Source organism: Primulina tabacum, chromosome 8, assembly GCF_025594145.1.
Source record: "Primulina tabacum isolate GXHZ01 chromosome 8, ASM2559414v2, whole genome shotgun sequence".
In the NCBI taxonomy this organism is placed as follows: Eukaryota; Viridiplantae; Streptophyta; class Magnoliopsida; order Lamiales; family Gesneriaceae; genus Primulina; species Primulina tabacum.
Window position 1 is genome coordinate 41,128,710 of NC_134557.1, and position 18,182 is coordinate 41,146,891.

Genomic DNA, 18,182 nt, shown 5'->3' on the forward strand with positions numbered 1-18,182 from the left:
ATTCTTTATTTGTATGTTAATCTTTAAATCTGAATTATTATGTATATTGTTTTTCTAAAAGTTCTTAAATAATGACTTAATTCATTTATTCGACACTTCAATATTAACATTTTAAAATATATTAATTTTATATTGTATGCGTGCAACACTTTTAATAATGATTATAAAAATTCTAAAAATGAATAAGGTAGAACATAAAATATTACATAATTAATCAAAAGACAGAAAATAAAAACTAAATAATTGTCTATTACCTATAAACTACTAATACCGACTTCTAAAGATTGAATTCGATGAGAGTGGAGACAACTATGTACTAAAAAAATAAAAAGTTAATGCTTGAATGAGTCACACTGCAAAGTTAGTGAAGTAAAAACGAAGAACAGAGTAAGTTAATAAAAATATTATAATGGGCTAAGTTGAATAAGACTCATATATATAAGTATCTCACTTGTTCTCACATTATGTTTTGTCACTGTACAAATCGAAAGTTAATGCACTGTAGTGTTCTAAATTTTCTTAATTTTTTTTCTTGATTTCAAATTTAATTTCATCATCTATTGGTCTTTAAAGATATAATATAATTTTTTCTAAACATCTAATCTTAAATGTGATCAATTAACCAAATAATTATTATACTTTGTATACAACAATAAATAAATTAATATATTTGAAGATAGACAAAGTAATGTATTGAGAAGAATAAAAAAAGAATGTTAGAATCAATACTATAATTATCTAATATCAATATTAAATTTAACATCCTACATTCGAAAATATATTTATTGAGGTAAAGATTATGATGATAAACTAAAAATAATAATTTATTTATCATCGTAATGTGATAATAATATGATTGTTATTCGGAATCAGAAAATAATGTACTTCGAATTTTTTTATTAAATTGTATAAACAATTCTTTCAATATTTTTAGCGGATAAACATGTTAAATCTATTTAAATTAAATAGTAAAATTTAATGATGAATATGAATGTATTAATTCAACTTTCAATTTGAGTTTCGAGATTTTGTCAACATGCTAAATATATATCTGATTTTTCTTTTATTTTAAAATATAAATTTTCAAATAAATGAAAAAATGATTTTTTTTTCTCTACTTATGTTGAATATCAAGTATATATTATGCTCAAATGTCTTATAAATTCATATGATATAGTAAAATGTTATTTTCATAAACTTATTTGTTGGGTACAATAATTGATCATGTTGGGTAGAGTAATTGAAATGTTGTGCTTGAGCTGTTGTACTATTTAAAATATTTGATTTGCACTTTTACCATAATCTATAGGTTTTGATAAAACAGTAAACGTTTGACCCTATAATTGGTACCAGAGCCAAGATCGCGACTTTGATTTTCATTGATTGCAATTGGTGCAATTATTAGGAGATAGATTGTTTGGTACAATAATTGTCCACGATGGGTAGACACTTGAGCTATTGTATGATTTTCAGATTTGACTTGCATAGTTACTATCAGTTATAGCTTTTGGTAAAGCGACAAACGTTCGATCCTATATTATCGATTTTAAAGCAAGAAGAAACATGTTACATCAACTTTTAGTTTTGAATTTATCCCTTACATGTTACTTGATTTTTAAATTTAGAAGTATTCTACAGTTTTCAAATATTATTAATATTGAATTGTAATTTATCCATTTCAAATTGGATAAATATACAATAAAACTCATGTAAATATTATTAACAAAAACATTTAAATGAAATATTGGATTTGTCGATAATCAAAATAAAAAATAAACAAATTTTGATCCTTGAGTGAGAAATAAGATATTTAAATAAAGTTATAACTGCCACAATGAAATAGTGCACCTACATGCATTTATCACTGTATTTTGCAACTAAAATGTCAAAAAAATTTCCACATATTATTTTTATATCATATTTAAAATAATTATGAATCCTAATTTTTATTATTTTGATTTGACATTTGTTAAGAAAAATCATTGTAAATAAACTGAATTTGAAAATTTTTATATCTATGTATATCACATATTAATATATCAACATAAGTTCAGTTAATAAAAAACTACAAAATGAACTTATTCATATTTAATGTACACAAATTATATAGTAAAGATGTATGACAATTAATACAATGAAGTAGAATATATGTTCACATATAACAAAATATATAGACAAGAAAAATAATATATAAAAATATTTTTCTAGATATAAATATTATTTTTATAACTTTTTACAGTGAGTTGGAAAAGGTAAAAGAGAAAAAATATTAACTCTTTTGGCTTACACAAAAAAAATAGAAATGGAAGAAGTGTTTGTCATACAATGAATTCAGTTTTCAAATTAATGTATACTATAATGTTATATTTACCGTTCAGACTTTATAAATGCAATGAATTTTTCTCAAGATAAGGGTACATAAATATTCCTATTAAAATATTTAAACAATTAGAAAAATTAAGTATATTATTTTTCTGGAGGTAATACCAATATGACATTAGTAATTTGATTGTGCTAATTATACTTATGAGTTAATATGAAATATTAAAATAAATGTCATAAGAGTCAGTAAAAAGATGATTTATTGTCAAAAATATTATTATTATAAATTGCAAATAAATGATAAAATTTAATCAATATTTTTTTAAATCAATCCATCAGTACTTTTTATGTGATGATAGATTGTTATAATAATTAGGGGTGAGCATTCGGTCGGTTCTGTTAACGATCGAACTGAATCAGTCATAATCGGATCGAACCAAAATATTTAGCAATAACCGAACTCACCGAATTCATTTTCATAACCGATGAAAACCGAACCGAAATAGAATCGGCCGATTAGTTTTTTTAAAAAAATTGTGATTTAACTTTAATTATATATGTGATTTTTTTTGAATACTACATTCTACACAAATGCATAAAAACATAAAATCACATACTTCACAAATTTTTCTTTAGAATTAGGGCTGATTTTAAAATTAAAATTTTAAAAATAGATTAAAATTGACAAATAATAATAAAAAGTTATTAAATAATATTATTTATTATATCGGTTAATTCGGTTAGCCGATTTCAAAATTTTGAAAACCGTAACCGAACCGAATTAACCGATATAACCGTATTTTTTTTAATTTGAAAATTGAATTTCCGAAATAACCAAACCGAATTTCCGAATTAACTCGGTTCGATCGGTTAATTCTGTTTAACCGAAATTTTGCTCACTCTTAATAATAATGTGTAGTTTATATGTTATCAAGTATAAGTGTCTAATAAATTAAAGGTGATTAGGAATGTAAAAGCATCCACTAGAAATTGTTGTCAGTTTACATGAAATAAAATAATAATCAAACAACATTGTAAATAAAAAATTGCATATTATTGATTGTCAAAAAAGATTGTAATAATTGAATATTGTAATAAAATATATGCATTATTGAGAGAATATGACAAATAACAAAAGAAAACAATACGATAAAAAGATATGAGAAAAATTTTAATAGTCCAAATCTTTTTTTAAAATTAAAAAAATAAGTTTTTTTCCAAATTAGTTACATATTAATTAACATAAATTATCAAAATTTACAATACTATTATCATTATCTTTTGTTGAGTTAACTAATTTTATTTCAAATTCTAATTACTTCAACATATGTTTCTCATGTGCAATGCACGTGCATTATTTCTAGTATATATATATATATATTATTGTTATCTCCGGAATTGCTGGTTGAGCTTATATCTCACTAGTTTTCATCGATACAACGTGGTGGCGAGAATTGACTGTCCGGAGTTGAGAGACACTTATTCAAGCCTTTATGTTTTCCAATTTTGATTGTTTCTATATTAAGTTGATGAACGTCAAAAACAAAAAATTTAAAATTACGGTGCATTTTGGGTGCAGAAAATAATACTCAAACACATGCAAAAATAAATCCATTAAAAATAAAATTTTGAATATATAGTAATCATTAAAGTAAGGTATAACGAGTTGAACGAGAAGGTGACCGAGATCTGTGAAGAATAAAATTTTCCTAAAATAGGTATATCTCCTCACCGATGGTATTTTGAGGACCATATGGACAACTGTATGTCAAGATGCAACAAGAATCCAGTAGCAAATAAGCACAAAATGTTATTCCGATGAACATAAAGTATATCTGATCGTAATCACCTTTTGAATATAGAAAACCGAGACAATCTAAAATACAAGAATGAAATACTCTTAGTTTAATTATTATTTTGGAGTGTTCTTCTAAAAAATTGGGTATATATTTAGAGGCTCAACACACTTTCTTAGTTTCATGATTTAAACAATTAAATGAATAAAATTTAAGTCATAAACATGTTACATGAATTAAAACCTCATTAACTCATCTATAGTAAATGCATCAATTTAATTCACGAAGTGAATATATTTCGACGATCTCCCACATAAATGAAAATTGATAGAGCTAAGAAATTGGGTGAAAATGTTCACTAGTTGAATCCTGCATATATGATAGGTAGGAGTTACGTTTTTAACCTTCCTTTGTGAAAGTATATTACTTTATTGGCTGACCAATAGACATAATGTCTTTGAACAATTATGTTGTTGTGTGTAAACTATGATATACCTCACACATGATTATCCTTGATATACTTTCGTTCTCATGATTGTGTTAATTTTGAACAAGAACGCACACCTGATTCCACGAGAGGATCTAGAATTAAGTCTTGAAATTTCTTCGAAATGGCCCCACTTCTCTCTCATATAAGCGATACTTTGTAAGAATTTGAGTTATTCCGCTCATTTTCTAATTCACAAGAGTAATTAAAAGCTATATGCTTGTTATTCACTTTAACTGTTTCACCATAGTAATAAATGGTAAAGTGATACATGTTACGCTTTTCAGCATATTTATCTGAGTATTATTTCAAATGAAATGAAATCAGTTTCATTAGAAATCTAATACATAGTACTAAAAATTTCATGTTTAGAGTTTTGTCCAAATTCATTTGGAAATAGGGGCAAACTCATCCCGAAGTGAATCGTGTTTATTAAAGTTCCTGTTTGGACACATTTGGGAGAATGAGCATAACTCTAGCGTCCGATATCAAAATTGAGTGAGGTTGGTGGCAAGTGAAATTCAAGACATATATCTACAATTTTCATGTTGACCATTTTTGCTAATTCGAAATCTAAAATAGTGTTTCGAACAGAATACCGTGCATACCCACGCGCGAAGCTATGTAGAACACCTTCGGACAAAACTGGGCGGACGGCTGCGCCAGTTCTGGCGCCTATGCGCGCACCGCCTTAGCTGCACACCATTTAAGGTCGATAATCTTGGTTTCTTCATTATTTTTTCCCTTTTCTCTCCAATTTCGAAGGAAATACAAGGAAATCAAATTCTATCGTCTGAATCTACCTCGAAACGTTGTCGAAACTCGAAACAAAGTATATAATCGAAATCCTCGTGTTGATTGCGTTTTTTTGAGGTAATTTTCTTCTCAATTCAGATTTTTTATTTATTTAATTGTTGGAATAGCATGTATTTGAATTCGAACTCAATATACACGCTAGAATAACCAAAGAGAAACTAACTTTCAAAGTAGAAATTAAATTATGTTATGCTTTCAATTTTATATGAATTTTCAAAGTTTCAAAATATTTTTGAAACTTGAATTTTGATTGTAAATGAATGGATGTATAATAATGATTGTACAATAACGAGTTATTAGGATTTATAATGTGATATAAATATCCTAATAACGTAAAGGTTAAACTGAATAGCATAGAACGAATTGATACATTCAAATACGCTATTAGTGTTGCATTTGAATGAATTTATTGATTGAAATAAATATTTTGATTATGTAGATAATTTTTCTGTATTGAAATCCTAAAGCTACATTGAACTGGAAACAAAGAATTAAGGTATGTTGCGATCGAATAGTTTATATATATGATATATGCTTGATTGATTTGACTGAAAATATGTGTCTATATGTCTTATTTGTTGAGTTGATGTGGCATACACAACATTCATGATTGGTAGATAGATGTATAAAATAAATATTTTGTTAACACACACCATTTTATACATACATCGATACGTGATATGCACGTTGAGCTATGATCCTTGTATACCTTGATAGATTCGATTTTGATTCTAGGGTTTTGAGCATGATATTATGTTTGGTATTATGTGGCCTATAAAACATAGTCATTCGTGGCCCCTCTGATTGATTGGTTGAGATTTGGGATTTGATGGAGCTTGCCGATGCTATCATACGGATGATCCCTTATACTTGACTGAGACCGGTGTGCCAGCTCGAGCACTAATTTGATAGCGATTCGATTGGTTCCGATACTTGCTCGGTGGATGGGCATTTGACCTGATATCTCCACGACATGCATGCATTGCATATCATATATCATTATGTATATACTTGTTGTATATATTATGGTTGTTCTATACTGAGCGTTTGCTCACCCCCAAGGGGGACTGTTGTTGTCTTTGTGTGTGGACAATGACAGGTACTCCAGGTTATCTAGAGACTGGAGAGGGTACTTCTGGAGTGAGTCACGGTTGAGTTGATGTTTAGTAGTATATCCCATTGTATATATGTATCTATATACCGAGGCATGTCCCGAAAATATGAGTTGTTTGTATGTAGTTGATTTCGGTCAAGTGTGGGCTTATTTTATGATGTGATATATGTAGACGAGACTATATTATATACTACTTTTAGTATTATAAGTATAATTGACACATTTTGGGCTCATTGTAAAGAAAATTTTTACTCGTTTTCCACTGTAATTAATTAACTCTAATAAAATTGCATTGTAATAACGAGTAGGAATTAAGGGCCCCATAGAAATAGTAACCACTTTTCATTATGTGCCTCGACATATAGTTGGCGGGGACACCAGCAATCACTTTTCCGTTACTAGGCTTTGGCCTATGAAAATTCGGTATTGGGTTCCCACGGGACTTAGTCCCGTAAGCATGTTCCACTAGGGCTTAGTCCCTCACGAATCCCCATTTCCTTACCGTCAATATTAAATCACTTCATTCAAAACATTTTTAGCATTTCCATCACTTTATAAAAATACATGCATGATATCATTTTCTTTTAAACCAAGCATGCGACACATCTTTTAGCATTTAACATTTTTCATCATAAAATTCCTTATTATTTCAAATAAACATTTTAACATTTATTACAGTATTCAGCGCACTGCAAGGATCCCTAATATTTTTCAGGTATAAATGACCGTTTTGCCCCTGAAACCCTAGTTTACCCATTTTAACTCTGTACCTTAAAAATTCGACCCGAATCCATCCAAACTTACTATAACACCATAAAACACACCCATGATATTTCTTAGATGTAACATTAAGCCCATTGACTAAATTCATAATTCGTTTTAAAACTTGAACCGAAGTCCCGGTTTTAACTCGAATCAATTCGAAACTTAACCAAATTTTACCAAACTTTGACCATAACTTACTAACACCTAACCAACCATTTTTCAGCTCAATTAAAGCAATTTAGAATCCTCGGAATCTCCTAGAATGCTACTGAATTTTTCTGCACACTTTGTCCAAAACCTAGCCCTCACAAACCATGCGCTCCTTCGACCCTAGCCATTAACCAACGTGACCAGCCCCTAACCAGCCATCCTAGGACCTAGACCAAACAATTACAACCCCTCCAGGACCAGCCTAGCAAGCCATCCACAAGGACATGCATGCTTCGGTCGAAGCACTCACGCGCATGGCTAGATTGGGTCCTAGCCGTGTGCCTCCCATTCCTGGACCACCCAGCCATCTGTGGACGACCATGGCTCATGGCTAGGACCCTCACAAGCCTGTCCCCTCACCTAGAAATCCCCTCGCACATCCCCCTTTCTATCTCCTTTCCAAAACCGTGCCCTAGCCCTCAAGAACCAATAATTCGTGCAGCCCCTCTCCCTTCCTGTCCAGCCCTTATACCATGCATCTAAGGGTCCCTAAAACCTTTGAAAATTGACCATTCTAATAGCCCTAACCTGGCAGCCCCTTTGTGCATATCATAATCATGAATTTCATGCAAGAAAATCAAGGTTTTCCATGTGTTATCATAAAAATAGAAATAAATAAGAGGGTATCATATTTTTCATGCAAACATATAAATTAACACATAATATGGTATGAACGATAAGAAAAGAAGGAATAAGACGTTATTTTGCGTGATTCACGCACGAATATTCAAGCCTTGATGCGAGAGAACGTTGCCGAAAAGACGTGGAAGATCCCTACTACGTTTATCCTCTTTAAAAGTGACGTGAATTTCTTGTAAACATGTTTTGTGTGTTTGTGTGGGTGGGGGAGAGAAACTCTAGGTTTCTAATGCTTTATGCGTGAGTTATGAAGAGTTTTAGGCTTTAGAAACTCAATCTTTTGATATAAATAATCTGATAGCTAATTAAGCTCAATAACCCTAGTATAATAGACTCATTAGAATGTAGGAAAATTATATTGTTTAGGAAAATTTTCGAAAATATTAACTGAGCCTCCGAAAAGTCTTTGTTTTCTTCAAAAATCGATTACCGGTTTAAAATAAGACTCGGCATGTAAAAACCTCTCAAAATACCATTTTCGAAAATCACCTATTAAATATGTCATATATTAAATAATTTTAAAAATAATTATTTAATAAAAATATTTTCCCTTTACAGTTCTCGTTTTCGTTCCTCGGTCGTGTCTCGAATAACCCTTGAAAACACAGTTTTATGCATTCTAATAGAAAATAATATTTTAAACATGTAACCATGCCTAACACATATAATTAATGCAATTAGAAATTTTTAATTAACTATTTTTCTTTTTCCTAAATTTGCATGCAGTTGGATTACAATATCACATTTTGGACCTTACAATATATTTTCGAAATTCATTCAACTTGGTGATCAACTTTTTAAATTAATGGCGAGACAAAATGTATGGAAGAAAAATCTCGAAATAATGAAAGAAATATTAACCGAGTTATGTTAAGATTTTCATTTCACCTCTATTAATACCCAAGCCCCCATTCTCGAAAATCACACCTGAATTTCACTCAGATTTTCAAGAATTTTTCTCCCAAGTGCTGTCAAGTTTTCGAAGATATTTTCAGGAAGAAGTTCTGTTCGAATTCTGTTAGGATTTAGGGAGTATTTTTCGAGCCAAACTAATTATTTATTCATGTTTTTTCTAAAGATAAAGGTAAGTGAGATTGTTTTGAAATTATTATTTCGATTATTATTCGATCATTTTGAAAGTTCTGTTCAATCATGTTTTTTTCTCTTCGAAAACGATATAAAAACTATTATACATTTTTAGCACTGTGATTATTCAAATAGATATGGGTGAAAATTCTAAATTACGATAAGTTTATGACCCTTATACGACGGGATTATAACCGTTGTTATGGCCTCTCCTCCTTAAAAAGGAATAAAAATTTGGGACTGATAAAAGTAAATCATGGAAAGTAGATGAATTTCAGTGCTCATGTTTATGCCTAGGTTATATGTTACACTAAATATATTATGATATAATATATTATTTTCGAGAATCATAAATATTTGTTATGTATATGATCAAATGACCTCAACTTGCTGAATGACGACTATATCACTCATCTTACTCTGCACTCCCCAGATAAGCCTGAAGAACAAGTTAAGGACGAGGAACAAAAACTTTTGGGGCTGGTGATAGAGACGATCCTTGGAGTTTAGTTTAATTATGTTTCTTTATAAGTTTTTATTTCAACTCAAGTTGTAAGATTCTTCCACGAGTTTATTTATGTTTTGGAATTTTTACATTGAAAAAAATGTCGATTATGATTTATAAACTGATTGTTTAGACTTTGATATACGACACTTGTTTTCAATTGTGTGATTGTTAAATAATGCAGGTGTAGACTAATCTCGAGCACGGGGAGTGACAACCACCCAGCCTCTTCACCACATTTTTCAAGGGCTATAAGTTCAAATTCTATTGTATATTTGACTATTAGACTCTGATTAGAAGATTTTTTTGAAATCACTGCACCTTCTAGTGTAAATACAAATCCAGTGGTAGAATTTGAGTCTTTCATATTGGATATCCAGTTCTCATCACTGTATTATTCAATAACATGATGATATATTGTATAATTTAGTCCATAGACATGAGTGTACCTTAAACATCTCATCAATCTCACAATTTTTTTCTAGTGTTCGACTCTCGGATTACTTGTGAATCTACTCAATTTTTTTTAGTTCATAGCCAATGTTTGGTCTTGTACAACTCATTAAGTAAAACTTCAAAATATACAAGATTATTATAATTGAGACACACTCTCACCTCAATTCTTCGAGATAATTTGATTTAAGTCTATTGGAGTCCATTGGAATGCAATTGTGAGATTGCTGAGGTATTTAAGGTACACTCTTGCTTTGTATAACACATTAAATACATCAGACTTCCAATGATCTGAGAGTATTTTGATTGAGACACATTCTAACCTTGAGTCTTCTAGAGATGTTGAATTAACTCTATTGGAGTTTCAACCAATGCAAAATCATTTTTGTTGAATTTCTCAAGAATTTTGTCAAAATAATGTTTCTGGCTCAAAACATTCTCTTTCAATGTTCTTTGAATTTTAATTCCAAGAATCATATCAACTAAGTCCATGTTTTTCATGTCAAATCTCGAGCTCAACAACTTTTTAGTGGACTTAACTATCTTGTCATTGTTCCCAATTATAAGTACGAGATCTATGTAAACACATAAAATAACATAGCCATTTTCGATGTCTGTAATGTAGATGCCTTTGTCAAACTCATTAACTTTGAATTCATTTTGTATCACGACTTTATCAAATTTTTCGTGCAATTTATTTAGTGCATGTTTTAAGCAATACATAGATTTTACCAATTTATAGACTTCGTATTTTTGCTTAGCCTCATAAAATCTCTTAGGTTGTTCAATGTAAATCTCCTCTTATAAATCTTCATTCAGAAAATCTAATTTAAATCCATTTCGTGTACTTCTAGATTCCAAAAAGAGAAAATCACATGTATAATTTGATTTGAGGTTATTCTCATTATTGGAGAATAAATGTCAAAGCAATCAAACCTTTCTCACTGACAATAATCTTTTATTACAAGTTGAGCTTTATAATTATCAATTGTTCCATTTGATTTCATTTTCTTTTTAAAAATCTGTTTATATTTTATTGTTTTGCTTCCAGAAGAAAGATCCACTAATTCCAAAGTACGTTTATGCAAAATGGATTCAATTTCAGAATTAATGATCTATTTCCATTGAGGTTCTTCAGATGAATTCACAACCTCTTTAAAACTTTGAGGTTCACTTTCTAACATGAAAGTAATAAAATCCGAACCAAAGAATTTTTCTATCTTAGCTTTCTTGCTACGTCTGGGTTCAATATCATAATCAACTACTTATTCTTGTTCCATTATCCATATGATATTTTAGAAGAACTTGGTTCTTCCTTAGATTTGCGTGAAACGTATGTTCAAAGAATGATGCATTTCTTGATTCTATTATTGTATTCTTATTAATATCAGATATTTGATATTCATGCATAAGAAAACGACAGGCAATGCTAATTTGTGCATATCTAATGAAAATGACATCAATAATTTTTGTAATATTTTTACCATTCTTGATGCAGGTACAACCACTTTACACCCCATACTTGCAAGTATTGGTACGAAGTTCTTCATTTCCATAAATCATATGAACTTTTATCTTGTTTATTTCAAGACACACCTTATTTAAAAGGTAATTTATAGTTAAAAGAGGTTTACCCCACTTGTGCTAAACCTAAACTCAACAACATAATTTCGTCACAGGAAATAAAAATGATTCCATGTGATCTCCCCAACAATTATGGCTTCGACACCTCTCTCACCCTCATTGAGTTTAAAAGATCCTCATTGAAAAATCTACCCAAATCCAGAGTATTCAAGTAGAAATTTTTTTTCTGCAACTATATTTTGAAGTCCACCCCCATTGAATTTCTATGGTTTTTCCCCATGATTTGATGGTATAGAAACAACAGTGGCAGACACACGAGTGACAACAACATCGTTTGAATCAGTAGTCATATCTGAAACACAAAGCATACATTAATATATATTCTTGAAATTAATATGTATTAAGATTTTTGGCTAATATACAGGGTAGAATAAATCATTTTGAATTAAAATATTTAATATATAAAAATAAAAAAGGTATGTGGTACGCTTCGACGAGTTGAACAAGAAAGTGACTAAGGCCTGTGAAAAAATATTTTTTTATGAAATAGATTCACACCCTCATCGATGTTGCTTTGAGGATCAGATAGACGTCTGTTTCCTAGTATACGACGACAATACCAATAGCAAATAAACACTGAAAGAGTTATTGCGCATAAAGTAACAGGAAATAAATATTAAAAACTGATATATTAGAATTGGGCGTTGTGCTCGGTGTTGTCAACACTGCACAAAACACAGCAGCGGAAACTTATAATTTAACACAGATATAACTTTACTAAATAAATACTTGGATTTAAATTATGCACAAGTACAAAGACTTGTGCGACGCCTCATGGCAAAAATTTCACTAGAAAACTTATGTAAATTGTTCACACCTCAAACGATACTAGTGAAAGAAACAAAGCTAAATTCCTCCTTGACACTCCAAGGAATTAAAATATACATAAAAAAACACAAATCAAATCTAGATGCATAAAAAAAACACGTATTGCTTAAAAATCAAATGAATCTACTCTTCGATCAACACTCTGCGTCAGTGTTGTTCTTCGAATGTTGGCAACACGGTCACTCAATAGACGAACCACCCTTGCTTCGTATGCAAATCTTCACGAACTGAATATGCTTCAGCAAAGATCCTGTCGCCGTCAAAGTGTTTTTCTGCATCCGTCCGTTTATTGATAATTGACCCACTTATATATAGTCCCTTCTTTGACCTAGATCTTCATAGATCCTTCCCACCTATAAACAAGGAAACTAGAGTTTAATAGGAATCAAACTCTAATTTAAAGTCAATACCCTATATCTTATAGATAAGTTTCCAACTTAATTAAATCATTCCTAATGATATGATACATTATATCTTGGAAAACAAATCTATTAAATTTGTCTAGAAGTGCAAAATCAAAATAATATCTTAAATGAATTCGGAATACAATATTCCTTTCATTCTCCCCCTTTTTGCAATTCTGGACAAAAACTTCATGAAAAAATTTACAAAAATAAACCAACTGCCCTTAGTCACGACTCCCCCTGAGTTATAAGTTGCTTCTCCCCCTGAATTATCAAGACACGATATCATTACTTCAACACCATATATGGAAAATAAAAAGGAAAATATATGGAAAATAAAAAGGAAAGCAATCATAAAACAAGAGCAACTCATAAGCCTAATCAGCTTGTACATCAGTGTCTTCCTTATGATCATTGTCTTCTTCCTGATTAACATTCGAGGGACCAACCTCAGCATCTCCATCTCCCCCTTTTTGACCAGAATGTACGCCGACCTCGAGGAGCAGCCGATAATCTGCAATCAGATTTTCATAATAGGTAATTGTGGCATTGGATTGGCTGATCAGTTTGGTTGCTGAGACAATGGTATCCTGGGCCTGTTGAATCTGTCGAAGACCAAAAGCAATTTGTTCATGGACCTCGGGGACCATCAAAACGATATAGTCATCAGAGTTGGAGTGGGACGAGGTAGGGGTGTTGCCAGCACCAGGGGCAACACTGGGGGCAACACCAGCAGTGGGGGCAGCAGCATCAGTTTCCACGTTGGCCGACCAAGGAAGGTCCACTTTCCGATTCCCTCGGAGAAAAGCAGGAGAGATTTTTAACGGTTCTCCAATCTCCGTTAGCTGATCATCTTCATCCGGCACAAACCCTTGAGATTCAAGGATCCCAAATATAAAAGAGGGAAATAGCAATTTCACAGACTTCATCTGTCCTTCAGCAAACTGCATGACAGTGGTGAAGACCAACTGTCCAAAATTAAAAGGACGCCCGGTGCCTATAATGAACAAGACAATGGCTTGTGGCCGTGTAACAACAGTAGAGTTTGTAGATGGGGTCCAGTTACGAATCATCATTTTGTGTAGCACAGAGTAGAACGAAGTCAGGTTTGCTGCAGAAAGGCGTTGAGGAAGATATGGAAACTTAGTGACAATTCCGCTAGTAAGCACATAAGTGATTGTATCAATGTGGGGTAGGTCAGAAAGATCGTCTTCCGATGGGGTTCTGTAAAACTCATTGATAGAGGAGGGAGAGAAATCGTAAATGATATCCCGAACAAACACTCTGCCGTACTTGACAGACCGCCCATTTCCGATAGCGGAGACCAGGTTGCAATAGATTTCAAGTATTGGTCTTCTTGCATAAGGCATGACAGAATTAACCTTAGAACTCAGCCTTCGATGTTGCAAAAATGTAGTTACGTTATACCTTCCGTATGCCTCGAAGTCGATATTTTGTTCTTCGATAAATTCTCGATGAGCATAAAGAGCCCATCTGCTGACATCCGCCTCAGTGTAGAATCTTGTTGAGAAGGAGTGGGCAAGATTGTAGTCTATGGTGTCTATGTTGTCAACATTATCTGCAACACCTATGTCAACACCATCAGTAGGTTCTTCAGGAGCAGGGGCACTCTCAGATTCTTTGGCTTCAGAGTCAGAATCAGAGTTAGGTTCAATCTCCTCAGAGATAACTGGTGAGCCTTCATCCCCAGCAGACCCCACGGTCTGCCCGTCTTTCACCTCTTTCAAACTGTTCATAAAGTCTGCCAAAGATTGTTCATCCTCAGAAGAGAAACATACCTCGTTAGGGGGCTCAGAAGATTTATCAGTTGGAGGAGCGAAGGAAGTTGATGGAGCTGATGTTTTCTTTGTATGAGTTGACCGCTTCCGATGAACCAACTCAAAATTATCATCATCTGAGTCATCTTCGGACGAAAAATCTGGATCAAGAGTAAAATAGGTGGCCATTCGGGGTTTCTTTGGCGCATCGAAGTTTGGGCTGTACCCTGCTTGTCGCTTTGATCGCCTTCGAAAAACTGGAGGTTGAGTGGGAAAAACCCTTCGATAAATCTCGTTATCAATGGGGTTGTCAGCATCCAATGGATTTCCAGGTTCTCCAGGGAGAATTTTTTCCAACGGGACCACTTCTGGGTCAACAGCCACCATCTGCAATGGGTTTTCAGGAGGGTTCTCAGACGGTGGTGTTGTTGGAGGTGTTGTCGCCAGAGGAGAAACACCGTGACTTGCCGCCATTTCACTTCGTATGTCCTGTGGATCGAATTGATGATCTGCCATTTGTTTTTTTAAGAGGGAGAGTGTGAGACAGTAAATTAAGAAGGACAATTGTCAAGGTTACGGAAGAAAACAGAGAGCAATAATCAAATTTGATAAGTCCGAAAGAAGAGAGCAAAAAAAAAATTGTTTAAAATTCAATTGATTTGGTATAAAAACCATCACAGCAACGGTAACAAATAATTTTTAATTTCGGAACGTTGCAAAGTAACGGTAAGAAAATTTCGGACTCAACGTTTACCATTTTCGAAATATATCTTACTAAATTGCACTTTTACTCCTTACAACCAACGGTAAAGGACAATTCAAGTCATAATAACTTCAAAGAACAGCCAGATAAATCCCACTTCGAGTTCACCCCATATCCATAAGAAGTCACTTCTTTTCAACATGGCCAATTAAGGTTTTTATCAACTGTCATGTGTCAACACTGATATGTTACTGTATATGATGAATTCACGAAACAGAAGTCAATATGCATGTCCTACATATGCCTCCAATATGATGAATTTTCCAAAATGTCGGGCAGTGTATAAATTGTGCAGTGTCTGAACCTGGTGTTGGCAACACCACTGAGTTTTATTCAATCTTCCATAAAATTTTATTTTGATTCAGAAATGGTAGCTCCCACACTAGAAGAACGGTCTTCAAAGGGCTCCCCTAGGTAGCTTTTTCCATTACTATTTTTACTTAGAAGTGGTAGCTCCCACACTGGAAGAACGGTCTTCAATGGACTCCTCTAGGTAGCTTTTTTCATTTTCTTCTAACCTTTTTTTTTATTTACATCTTTTCTGTTTTTCTCCTTATGCTCACATTTTCCAAATCACTTTTTCACATTAGACAAGATCACAATTTTCATGAATATCCTCAACTACTCGATGCCTTGGATTGAGCATAATTTATTCCTCAACATTTGATTGGAAGAATGAACACTCAGAGAGTACCTTTCAGAAATTTGCCTTCACTGTTTAGTCATTGCACAAATAAATAGGATGATTATGAATATGCAGTATGCCTAATATCCTAGTAATAGTCATGCACAAACGCATGTTGTCTCTGGTGTTGGCAACACCACGGACAACACTGAACAAATGTTTTTAAAGTGCACACATGCTGAGAGATTTCCGAAGATTGGAAAATCTCTCAAAATTCAAAGGTTTCGTGAAGATATCGGCTAGCTGGTTTTCAGTCCTGACAAACTCCAGTCGTATAATACCTTTTTCAACCAAGTCTCGAATAAAATGATGTCTTATATCTATGTGTTTAGTTCGAGAATGTTGAACAGGGTTCTTAGAAATGTCTATGACACTAGATTTGTCACAATACACAATCATTATATCACTATGAAACCCATAATCATTAATCATTTGATTCATCCACATAAGTTGAGAACAGCAATTTGCAGCTGCCACATATTCAGATTCAGCTGTGGACAGGGAGACACAGTTTTGTTTCTTGCTAGCCCATGATACAAGATTATTACCTAAATAAAAACACCCTCCCGAGGTGCTTTTTCTATCATCTAAATCACCTGCCCAGTCAGAGAAACCTACCAAGTTTGTGTTTGTGTCATGAGTGTACCACAAACCAAATTCTAGTGTACCTGCAATGTATCTTAGTATACGTTTAACAGCTTTTAGGTGCAAAATTTTTGGATCTGCTTGGTACCTAGCACATAATCACACACTGAACATAATATCGGGTCTAGTAGCAGTTAAGTACAGAAGACTCCCAATGATGATGTGATACATGGTGTTGTCCACACCTTCGGCAACACCATCCTTAGACAATTTTTCACTCGACCCCATAGGAGTTCTCATATGTTTTAAGCTGTCAGTAGAGAACTTTTTGATCAAATTTTTTGCATACTTGGACTGACACAAGAATATACCATCATGCAATTGCTTAACTTGTAGTCCAAGAAAAAAATTTAGTTCTCCTACCATGCTCATTTCGAATTGAGACGCCATGCAGTCCACAAACTTACTCACAAGTATTTGGGATGAGGCACCGAAAACAATATCATCAACATATACTTGACAAAACAAAATATCATTATTTAGTTGTTGAATGAAAAGGGTTTTGTCAACCTCACCTCGTTTGAACCCCAAGTCTATCAGATAGTCGGCTAACCTGTCGTACCAAGCCCGCGGAGCCTGTTTCAGTCCATACAGGGCCTTTTTTAGTTTGTAGACATGGTTCACGTGGTGAGGGTCTTCAAATCCCTTCGGTTGACAGACATAGGCTTTCTCATTTAAAATGCCATTCAAGAAAGCACTTTTCACATCCATTTGATACAATTTAATATGCATATGACATGCCACAGCAAGTAACAATCGGACAGACTCCATTCGTGCCACAGGTGCGAAGGTTTCATCAAAATCCACCCCCTCAACCTGTGTATACCCTTGAGCTACCAAACGAGCCTTATTTAGAATAATGTTACCGGATTCATCTGTTTTATTTTTAAAAATCCATTTTGATCCAATGACATTGACGTTCGAAGGTCTGGGAACTAAGTCTCACACATCATTGCGGACAAATTGTTCTAGTTCTTCATGCATGTCATTGACCCAAAATTCATCTTTTAGAGCCTCATTCACATTTTTAGGTTCAACTGAAGACACAAAGCATGAGTGGCTTACCTGGGAGAATGTGGAGTTCATACACACTAATCCGATCATTTTTCGGTAGTCAACTTTCTCCTTTTTCCTTGTTTGCACATCTTCATGTATTTCACCAATAATTTGTAATGATGGATGATTCTTCTGAATCTTGCTGGGAATTTATTTTTCACAATTGATCACCACATCATCATCATC